Here is an 11,936-nt window from a genome sequence, read left to right as displayed (position 1 = left end):
ATTTGAAACGTAAACATTGATATGGACAGCCTAAGGTTCACCCGCTTAGATCGACATGCCCGAACAGTTCCGAAGTTCGTCGCTCGATCGGGTAACTTCGGTACCGGTAATAGAAAAGCGCAGAAGGAGCACAGTCCGATTTAAAAATAATTAAAGCAGGAGTCCCACAAGGCAGCATCTTGGGGCCGGTTTTATTCAATATTTATATCCACGATATGCCTAAGCCCGCACACCGATCAGTTCAGTTTGGCTGCTACGCGGACGATACGGTATTGTTTAGCAGATCTAGTATTCTAGAACTCGCAGCAGACAGATTACAAACCGCGTTAAATTCAATAGAACAGTGGTGCACAAAATGGCGAATTAAGGTAAACCCTACTAAATCAGAAGCTATAGTTTTTACGCGAAAACATCTCCCGCCACTTGAAGATAGACCACGACTAACACTTTTCAATGAGCAAATTCCTCACAAAAATGTGGTTAAATATTTAGGCGTACACATGGATAGGAAACTACTATGGCGCGATCACATAGAGGCGAAAAGAAAAACAGCTTTCACTAGGCTCATGACCCTCTACCCTGTCATGAGCAGACGTTTAGGTAGCTCTGTTAAAAACGGAATAATAATTTATAACGCACTAATAAAACCAATAATCACGTATGCAGCGCCGGTGTGGGCAACAGCAGCGGAATCTCACTTAATCAAGCTACAGAGAATTCAGAATAAGAGTATTCGTATTGCGACAGATGCGCCTGTGTATTGCCCCGTAAGGGCTATGCACAGAGAGCTCAAACTCGAACTTTTAAAACATTATTATTTCCGAACTGCGCAAAAATTCTATGATAAATGTGCCATAAGCAGAAACCCATATATTTCATCACTGGGCGAACAAGATCCAGAGTTGCATGGAAAATATAAAATGCCAAATTCAATCTTGGCTCACAGACCTCCGTAGTTTGCTGTGGCTGGCTGAGCGATCGGCCAATCAGTCTCCCGCGAGTTGAAACTTAAATTATAGACATTAACGAATAATTTGCTTATTCAAAATGGTCCGAAGCACGCAGGTGTAGGTTCGGCTCCCGGGAGTTCACTGCCTGTTGTGTTAGGGCTGACTCCCTATGTACGATGGGCATGGCCCGCCTGGCAGGCTTCACCTCCAGTGCCGGTTGTGTTTCTGAAAGACATGGGATTTTGAATTACAAGCTTGCAACAATGCCAGAATGCGAATAGGTCTTGACTTAATTCACCTGTAACTTTATGCACCGACAGTTCCTCTATATTTAACTAGTAGTATAGTAGTAGATATTAGAGATTTGTAAATTAGTAATAAGTCCTAGGTACTAAGTAATAGTCATCAAAAATATATATTTCTAAAATAATAATAAAAAATCTAAAAAAAAAAATATATATATATATATATTTTTAGTTCTTATTTTAGTTTTATCTTAAGCACTGCACGTCCATCCCTGAGTTGGGTGTTTGCATATTTCGTAACGAAATGCCTAGTTTGTAAGTCATTTATCTTTTTTCTGTTTTAGTTTCTTAGTTTTTTTAGGTGCTGACTGGCGGCGGAGTGAGTGGTCAGTGTAATCACTCACCACCAGGGGCGCTTGCGTCCCTGGTCACTAAATCCAGTCCTGGATAAAAAGCAAAGCGGACTACGAGTCCAAGTTCCCAACCCCCGCATGGTAGACTCTTTTCTACTCTGTCCAACACTTCATCCAGACCATCCTCTGTCTCCTGTAAACTCCTACACGTAATGCATGCCAATTTGCATCCCGCATGAATGTGCCCAGGGTTTTCCCTGTGTCTATGCAGGTTTTACCTGGGCCCAACCTATCTCTAGTTATAGTCTAGATTTAAGAGTGAGGGGAGTTAGTCATGGCGCCAATCGCTGCCATGGCTGGCCAATCCCCTCCTAGCACATGATGCATGCGACCCTCTCCTTGCATGGCTAATCCCAGCATGACTAGGCGTATAGGCTTCGGCCTGAGACGCACCTAGGTCCCTCCCTAACCCGGACCCCTCCAAAATACACTTAGTTTTAGTTAGGTTAGGAAAAAAAAAAAAATAAAATCGCGCGGACTATAGCTACAGCTTTTGAACGTGAACAATGACATCGTTTTTTGAGCTAGCAAAAGATAAATTGCAAAATTGTACCAAAAGTGATACAGATAACACTATTCCGGCATATGTAGACAGTGAAACCGTTTATAACAATTTATTTGATGACTTAAAAAGTGCAGGTTACTCGTTCTCAATAGTAGTGCAGTACAGGAGCAATTCAAAATATTAGATTTAATTTTCTATAGAAGACGAAGCAGGCAACATTAAAATGTTTATCTTGCTTGGTTCAAATCCTCAACCCTTATATCTGTCAATGAAGGAAATGAATTGAGCTTTCAGCTTGGTGACCTCTAGATCATTACAAAAAAATGAAGGGCTATAAAATGCTAATGATATAATGACAGAATGTATGGGTGAAGTAACGTAAGCACACTGAGAAAACCAACTAACCACTGCAATTTTTGCTATGTTCCCCACTATCAAAAGATCCATTAATGACCATGCTGAGAATCAAACCCAGATCACTTTGGTGACAGAAAAGTGAGCACTTAAACACAGAGATCCAATGTTTGCCTCTAATGACCACATTTATAAGATCACAAACCAAATGCTTTTTACCTTTTCCCCCATTAATTTAATTACCTTACCTTTACAGATCGTGAGCAGTATACTAGTATACTGACTGAAGTCTTTGAAATTAAGGGCTTCTTATGTGTAGGAATGTTTGCAATTTTTGAAACAGCCTCATCAGGATTTTATTATTCTACTACTGTTAAAAGTCTCTTCTCTACAAATTTGCTTTGTTCTCTGTTACTAATTATTATTAATGTAGGGCATCCTCCATTAATTTCATACCTTTAGTGAACATATTATATTTTATATTATTTTTATTCCCCTCGCTGGTTCTGTATGTTCAACTACAGCTGATTCAGTTGTGTCTTTATATTTTTAATTATTTATTTGTTTATTTATTTCCATAGTTTTCCATGGCAAACAATGCAAAACTTCAATGGCGTTTATCCAAAAATTGGAAGTAAATCATATTTTGAAGGTTTGCTATGTAACAAATCATTATTTAAAAATTTATTGTAATGTTTAAATTCAAGAAAAGTTTTCTGATGTATGTTCTGAGGAAAAGAAACATTTACGGAAGCTTACTGTAACACCAAAAATGAAGTATGATGTTACTGATATCATTTGTGTATGATATAATTATTAGTGTTAAATGTGCATTTGCAGTGCTAATAATTGATCCTGTTCACGTACAAGCATAAGTGTGATAACTAAAATTAAGTATGACGATTTAAGAGTTAAATGTTATGTTTAATCTCTTTCCTTAACTGTTTGATGAATATTTTTAGTGCAAATGTGCAGTTTGTAGTTCTTATGTTAGATCTAATTCATATTATACAGGCTAATGTGCATTGTTTTATTAAGAATAGTGTTGTAACTAACTGTCAGATTAAATTGTTTTGATTCAAAATAGAGCAATGCTCTTTGGAACATTGCAGAAAATAAAATTTTAAGAATTACAAAGTCTAGCACAAATATTAATGTAAATCAGCTCCAAGACTTAGTTGTAAATGTGAAATTAGGCCTATGTAATTACAATCTTCTAGCATTAAAGGTCTAGTAAGCCTACCTACATTTGTATGTTAAATAATCCAAGTTCATGAACATTTAAACAAATTGCTACAAATATTTGAGTTCAATGAACTGATTCAAATAATAAATTATAGGTTGAAAGATAATCTAGTAATGAAGCCAATAGTATTATTAATTAAAATCTTGTCTGTAATCTCAGAAGTCAGAGAAGTTGAACCCTCATGCAAAACCCAGAGCTGGTTGGCAATAATTTTTTTATTTATTAATCATTTTTGGGATTTTTTTAATCAAAGATTGATTAATTTACATTGATTGATACCAAACATATACAAGAACTTCAGAATACAGATTTTCCTTCATATCGCTATATTGTTATTTAAAAAAAAAATATTTTCTTTTGTTGATAATACACTTGACGTCATCCGGGCCTGCGGCCCCCTTTCGAATCCGATATGCCACCGCCCAAACACCTCCATCCTCTGTTCATATTCAAACCTCCCGCCAGCGAGTGCGTGCGTGTGTTGGTAGCCCGGCAAGAGGGCGCTTAGCTGCAGTGTGCCGCACCCCTATTTATAATTAATATTATTGTAACCTTTCCTTTTCGCCCCTAAAATAGTGTCATGACGATTCAGTAAGTGAGTGCCTTTTGTTTTATTAATATGTTATATATTTGTAATAAAGTACGTGCAAGCACGGCCACGAACGCTCCCTAGCGGGCGACGACGGAACCAACACATAACTTTATTCAAACTATATTTTATCACATAAGTAATTATTACAGACGGTCTGGTCATGGATGTGTATCTAGTAATTTTATTTAAAGAGCGCCATGTTTCCTGCCGCAAGCCCTTGTCTCACCCCAGTCTCCTTCTACAGACGGCCGAGAGCGGACGTCTCTGCAGACACCCCGAGGACATCACCGTTGTCTCTCCAATAAGTAGTTCTGTTCAGTTAATTAATTCAAATCGTTTTCTCTTCACCCTCAGGGTCTCTCTTGATCGGCGGGGCTGTTTAATTAGTGATTTATATACTCTCCGGAGTTTTTAACCACCCGTGTTCTAAGTAAAGGCTTGAGGCGACCACGTGTGTGGTCCGCCTCCTCAACTAAACCGATTCGTGCCTCGGGCGTTTTTTAACAGTATCACGGAAGTATTGTATGATGGCATGTAACGTGTAAGTAAATAAAACCAACTTAATTGAACCACGTGTCTTTGTGTTCGGGGGGGCCACGTGGGTCCTTAACCAGTCAGCGGCGTGTGGGACGCCCTAAGAGCCCACTGAGGTGAACTATAAGCGTGCCCGACGCTGAGAGCGGGCTTAGTTAGGGACAGGTGTTGCGTTAAAAATCAGGAGGGCTAATATCTCGCTTCACACGGGCCACGTAATGCCCTGAGCAAGAGTATCAAGCCGGGTCCACGTGCCCACTCATGTGGTGGCGCCCACTATTTCCACCAATAATTCAAATCGTAACACCGGTACGCCCTTACACTTATTGGAATTGGCTCTAGAATATAATAATGAATAATCTGTACTTGTCTATAATTGTTTTTTTTAAATATAAGTGTATACAGTAGTGTTTTTTTTAATGGTTGTTGGCTAGTGTTATGTATGTATGTGCACTATATGCAAATGGTAGTTCTGATAGTATATGTTCATAATAACTAATATACTGATATCAGAATAGCTCAAAATTGGTCTATATTGTACATATATGAATACTTTATAAGATATGTATTGAAATATTATTTGAGTTAAGGAAAATTGTTACTGTAGAGTGTAGATGATTGATTGATTGATTATTGAAAAAAAAATTCCTTGTGACAACCATTAATAATTTTTACTGCTTTTTATTAATCCTTCATAAAAATTCACAAGTCACCATGGTTACCATCTTCCAGCCACAAAACAAATATTATCAGCGATTTTAAAATACACCAATAAATATTATCAGTGATTTTAAAATACACCAATAAATATTATCAGTGATTTTAAAATACATCAAATAAACTCTCTCGCTGCATTCATGAAATAATTGCTTATTTACATTGGCCAGCCAAAGAGTAGATAAAAAAAAGCTGTTCTCCACAAGCCTGAAACAAAAAAGAAATCAAAGTTAAATGATTAGATTGTACTAAAGAGAAATGAAACTGATAAATTAATGTATCAAAGAAAAAAGTTATGCGTATCAGAATGATAAATTACTTTCAAAACCATTTTAGTTAGAATTTTGATACATTCACAAATACTTTTGGTAAATTCTCATTTATGTACTACAATTAACATTTTTCTTTGTCCTTTCAAACAGATATTTTTTTCCAAATACTTTTTGACAAATACTCATTTATGTGAAAAAAAAATTATATGCAAAACATAATTCTATTTGATGCTTCAACAACTTTTGAGTTGTAAAATTAAGCTCTTGTGCCCATTATTGCAGAAAAACTAGGTATTTAACAATCCAAGTAACTAAACAATTTTAGAAGTATGTTTCTCAGGGCCTCGAGTGAAGTATTTGCTTGTTATTAGCTTAAGCAAATCTAGGCTTTGATTCAAGCAAAATGTTTAGAAGTTGAATTTGTTTCATGTAATGCATGTCACATGTATCTAATCAAAGTCTTCGGGGAGAGTATTAGTAGGTAGGTTACCAAAATTTGTAAGATTCTATATGTATCCTATATGCTCATATTTTAGTCGTATCAATAAAATGCCTACACGAGAATAGATGTCAGCATGTTATTTTGCAGCAGTTGATGGCATTACTTCATAGTACAGTTGTGAAATCACTACAAAATGTGTCGGATGTACATTGCAATGATTTACAATTATTATCGATAATCGCATAACTGCAGAGTTCAGAGGGAGTTAGAAAATTAAAATATACCACACATTGTATTTTTTGTTTCTTAATAATATTAGTTTATATTCCTACAAAGATGGATTCAGAAATTTCCTAGAGTAACAACTTTTCCACACAAACCAAATTTGATAAATAGTAATTCTTAGTACTACGTACTTCGCCAAATAAATTATTTTTAAAGTCTAGGTAAACTTACCTAAAGAATTGCTTACACCATTTTACAGTAGTTATGAAGAAGTTACCTTTCCCTAACCATTTTCGTGATTTAACAGCACTTATGTAACTAACCTAACCAAGTATTGCAACTGTGAACTACAGTATAACCCTGTAATTGTTTTCAAGTGAGAATGAAGAAATAACATAAGCAGTCGATGGAAATTTAGCCTATCCAGTGTTTTAACGTTTTACCAATGGACTCAAGTAAATATAATGTTAAAAACCATTGATCAGTACCCTTGATGCTTGAATTTTCTTAACCAATCCAACAATGATACAACTTCGTTGCTCATCAATAAAGTAAATCAATCATCAATACAGTCAACGTCTTCGATTACACTGCGCTAATTCCCAAAGATATTTAAAAAAAATTAAATAAATGGTTTAACAGTAGTTTAATGTTCAAGCAGGTAAGTATAAACATTACAAAGTTTGTAAAATCATGTGAATGGTTGGTTAGCTAAATTTAAAAAAAGGTAATTTTCTTTTGTTGATGCTTATCCATAAATTAAATTATACAATTCTGAAAATACCTTTTCAGACACTAAAAATCTTCCTCTATTAAAACTGTAAACAGCTTTTCTTAATTCCTACTGGTTTTCAAGAAATCACATTTTGCAGGTCACACTAGATAGCCTATGCAGTAAAGCAGCTGTCGCCATTTTTTCCTCTAATTGCATTGCAGATCCTGTGGTTTTCCATATATATAAGAATGTATATATTTTTTATTTGAATATTATAACCCAATGAAACGTAAATAAATGTTTTAAAAAAGTTACGAGTCTCTAATGTGTATCCAAACCAAAACGCCAACCCTTGACAGGGATTTTTTTACAGCAGTATGGAGGCGCAAAGCATAGATTAGTTACCTGCAATACCACGTAACCTGACGTATAAAAGGAATCATTTGTTACAAAATGAAAATTTATTTTATATGTCAGGTTATGTGTTGTCTCACGTAAAAAATCAGAATTTTGCACCTATAAACTGCTAAAAATATCGCTCTCAAGGACTGATGCTTTGGGTTTGTAATGCACAATAAGGAGTACCATAACTTTTTTAATGTTATAATTTACGTTACTGCATTGCAATATCCAAATAAAAAATATACAATTTGTGTATGAAAAACAACAAGATCTGCAACTCAATTAAATAACATGGTGACAGGCCCTTTACTGCACAGGTAATGTAATATAACCTATAAACAGTGATTTCTCAAAAACAAGTCTGAATTTAGAAAAACTTTTTTTAGAGTAAATACAGGTACATATTTAGAGATTTAAAAAAATTAATAAGAGTCCAAAGTTTATTTTGCATACAAAACGCAGCAACGTGAGATAATAACCTAAAAAATCACTGTAAATGCATATTGGTTGGTTAAATTAGGTTAGTAACATCCAACCGTTCAATTGATTTTACAGAATTTTTAATTGGTGCCATCGTAAGCTAACCAAATGTAAATTCCACTGTACTTAGAATCACTGTACGTATATTGTTACTAACCTAACAAATTTCACTGTATTTTTAATCCAGCTAACCCAAGGGCAGTATCTCAATATTACAGATTTGTAATAAATAATCCTAACCTATCCACATGTTAAACATGATAAACTACTTGCAGTATCAAACAACCCTCATAGAGAATAATAATTTTAAACATGTCAGGAAGTAAAAAACACTTTAGGAATTTATAATTTTTCCTGCAATACCCCAAATTATATTAAGTGCACTCACCTGAATGTAATTCAGCTCTGGTAACAATTATTTCAAAATATTTTTACTTAAATGCGGTTAACTGCTACACACCACCAGAAAACATTTATTATGATTTTATAAGTTGTGCGCTCATGAACATAAGATGAAATCTCCACACGCTACCTAAAATTTAAATAATAAGCCTATAGTGTACAAAAATTTGTATAAGAAATGATTACTTGCCAAGAATAACACAAGCAAGGTTAACTTGTAAACGGACAAAACTAATCTCCTAACAAATCAAACAGAAATAGCTCAATAACTTACCTGAAAATCTCATAATTAGTAACAGGGCAATATTAGTGTACATGCGTTTTACTCTTAAAAAATATAAAATAACATTAGTCTACAATTCTTTGATCAATAATGCAATGTTTGTTTTGAACGTACAGATAAAAAAAATTAAAAAAAACCCGAACATGACCGACCCAGCCCGAAGGGCATGTCGATCTAAGGGGGTGAATCTTCGGCTGTCCACATTGATATAGTATGCTCACTAATGTACCTATCTGTTTTTTATTTTTTATTTTTGATAAAATCGTGCATTTTTAATGTATAAAAACACTAGTTACTAATTGTTTTCGAAAAAAGAAAGTCCATATGTTGATTACATCTGTTATTAGTGTCAACTGAGAATTTATTTGCATTTTCATATCTGTTAGGTGCACAAATATAAATATTATATCTTGTATTAATGTACTTTTTAATATTAAATTTTCATTAGTTTTATTATTGAACGAGACGGTGCACGCACTGCGCACTGAGCGTACTTTGAAGTAGGAGAATAAACAAAACGACTTGTAACCAGGGCTGCCACTCTGATATTCATGAAAAACCTAGATAACCTACAAAAAAACCCAGACACATGGGTAAAAAACCCAGATGCGTCTAAAATGCTATCGTTGAAAATGTTTGCGTACTAATTCAAAAATATAAACATAACTGGTTTTAATATAAAACAATTAATTACCTTACAAGACTGAAAACGGTTAAATACAACCAATACAAGAAAATTACACTGCAGCAAAATGGCTGTATAAGTAATTCTTGGACCAGTACATATCATAAAAAAACCTACAAATATATACATGACAAAACAAACACCATCACTGCATCCTTTAAACCGGTAATTGTTTTTATAAAACTGCATCATGTACGTTAGTCTTTATTCAGAGTCTGATTCTACAAGATTGGTTTGAAGGTTAATTGTTGCATTGGTTTTGTGTTCTGCAAGCCTCTTTGAAGAATGTGTCTAATTTAATATTCGACTTAGCTTCTTGAAAACTAGTTTTGTGTTTATATGTATTTTTGTGTGTGAAACACATAGACTTGTTTGCATTTATCAAACAGATATTGCAACAGATACAGTAGCTACTACCTTTATTATTGTTTTAGGTATAAAAATAATTAAAATTATAAAAAACCTAGAATTGTTGGAATTCATTATTTAAAAACCCAGAAACCCAAACACCATTGGAAAAACCCAGATCTGGGTGGAAAAACCCATGAGTGGCAGCCCTGCTTGTAACAATATCGCTTTGCGCCTCTCCTTCAAGGCTTCAACGCCTTCCCCTGCGCTTCCTCCCCTACATTCTTTCCCTTCTTTATCCCTTATTCGTCGTTCCTGCTCCCTCCCCTTTCACAAGCTCCGCCCAAGTGACCGTCATCTGCGATCGGGTACTGTATTCATTGGCCGTGGTGTTGTTCCAGCTGAATTCTGAACTGATACTTTTCTCTGATACTTTTCAAGTGTCCTCGTTTGCCGTTCCTGATACAGGTGCGTATCAGTGCCAAAGTATCAGGTTGATACTTTTCGACCCACCTCTATATGATTCTAACTTTTGTGTAGTAGCTAGCAAGGAGGAGGCTAGATGTCGCCATATGTGCAATTATTTTGCGTAAAACCTGCTGGAACGAAGTTTTTTCATATTAAGAGTTATGATGATTGGACATAATAACACTAACCAGAGTTTTATTTATTACCTAATTTACGATCCCATGTCGAGTAATCAAAACTTATTTGCTATAATTAATAATGAATAGTTAAGTCTTTCTTGGAAAACGTTCATATAAAGATCTCATTCCGTTATATCGATTTTAACGAAAATGTCGATACCATATTTTACCTTACAGTTCTCGGTATTTAATAACCGTTTAGCGTTTAGAAGTTCTTGGGAATTATTGAACATACACAGTTCTTGCTATCGATAGTATCGATTTTAAGACAGCTACAAGTATTTTAATTAAACTACATTATCTATTCACAGGGTCTCCCCCTTCACATTTCTCGGTTATACAATATTCGTTTAGCAGTTTATTTTTTATCTTCTTCAAATAGTTAAGTTCCAGTTACAAACTGCCTTCAGTTTTTTTTTTAAAGTCGGTAATGTACTAACGTGATGTTTTAAAGAGCTTTTGAGACAACCAGACAATGGATACTAAATACAACAGACGGAAAACAAGTAACATTTGGAACATTTTTATTCCGGTCAGTACTGAGCATGCACTGTGCAAAATTTGTAAGCATAAGTTGTGTTACAAAAGTACAACAAATAATTTACGAAAACACTATCGTCTGAAACATCTCGTAATTTTACCAGTGACCGACCTACTTCAACTACCAGCACTGAAAATGCAACAATTATTAATCCAGCGAATGTACTAGTAATAATTATTAGTAAGTAATAATTATATTTGAAATTAAAATTACAAGTGTTAGATTCCAGTGTTAAGGCCCTGTCACACTGTCAAATTTTAGCTTCCAACACCTTCCAATATGTTGCTTCCAATATCTTTGAGGGTTGTGACGTCACGTTAAACGTCACTATCGCATACATGTTTATTTGAGAGATTGAGTTTCCTTCAAATATTTTACGTCTAGAACTGGTTCTGAAATATGTTGGATGTTGGATGGGATCAGCCAATCAGAGTTATCTTAAATAAAGCGGCCGCTTTTGTTTCCGTTTCCGAAGTGTAATAGTTTAAATATCAGCAATGACGAATACTACATGGGAAATAAATGCAGTAATTGAACTAATACTATTTTATTTCCTGCTGAAATAATTGTTAATGTATATTTTTCTCCAATTGAATCTGTATGTACGGAAGTGCAGGTTAATATATTTGACTTAAATAAGTTACTGTAGTTTTGGAATATTATGGTCCTTAAAACAGAAAACATCTTGTATTCAACTTACGATCATTATTTGATTGCTATACCAGTTTTGCTTATGTTCAGGTATTTTTGATACACTAAATTAAAACAGCAAGCATTGCGTACAAAATGTGCCATCAGGAATGAGGTATCAACTAGGATATGCATTTCGGAACTTTTACCTACAAATCCAAATTAATAACATCTAAAATAAAATTTAAAATATTTCAATTCAGAGACTTAATGTAACTAAATTTATTTTGGCTTACCCAATCAATCTT

General features: G+C 34.5%; 1 long non-coding RNA gene across 1 annotated transcript; it reads right to left on the bottom strand.

The window, feature by feature from the left end:
• Positions 1-5,504: 5,504 nt before the first annotated feature.
• Positions 5,505-8,885, bottom strand: LOC134527311 (uncharacterized). The gene is made up of 2 exons (XR_010074153.1): positions 8,481-8,885; positions 5,505-5,763 (listed from the first exon to the last, which is right to left on the bottom strand). It is a non-coding gene; the product is annotated as an uncharacterized LOC134527311 (long non-coding RNA).
• Positions 8,886-11,936: the final 3,051 nt, after the last annotated feature.

The sequence above is a fragment of the Bacillus rossius genome, chromosome 1 (genome assembly GCF_032445375.1).
Source record: "Bacillus rossius redtenbacheri isolate Brsri chromosome 1, Brsri_v3, whole genome shotgun sequence".
NCBI classification, from domain to species: domain Eukaryota; kingdom Metazoa; phylum Arthropoda; class Insecta; order Phasmatodea; family Bacillidae; genus Bacillus; species Bacillus rossius.
This window is presented reverse-complemented; position numbering and strand designations above follow the sequence as displayed.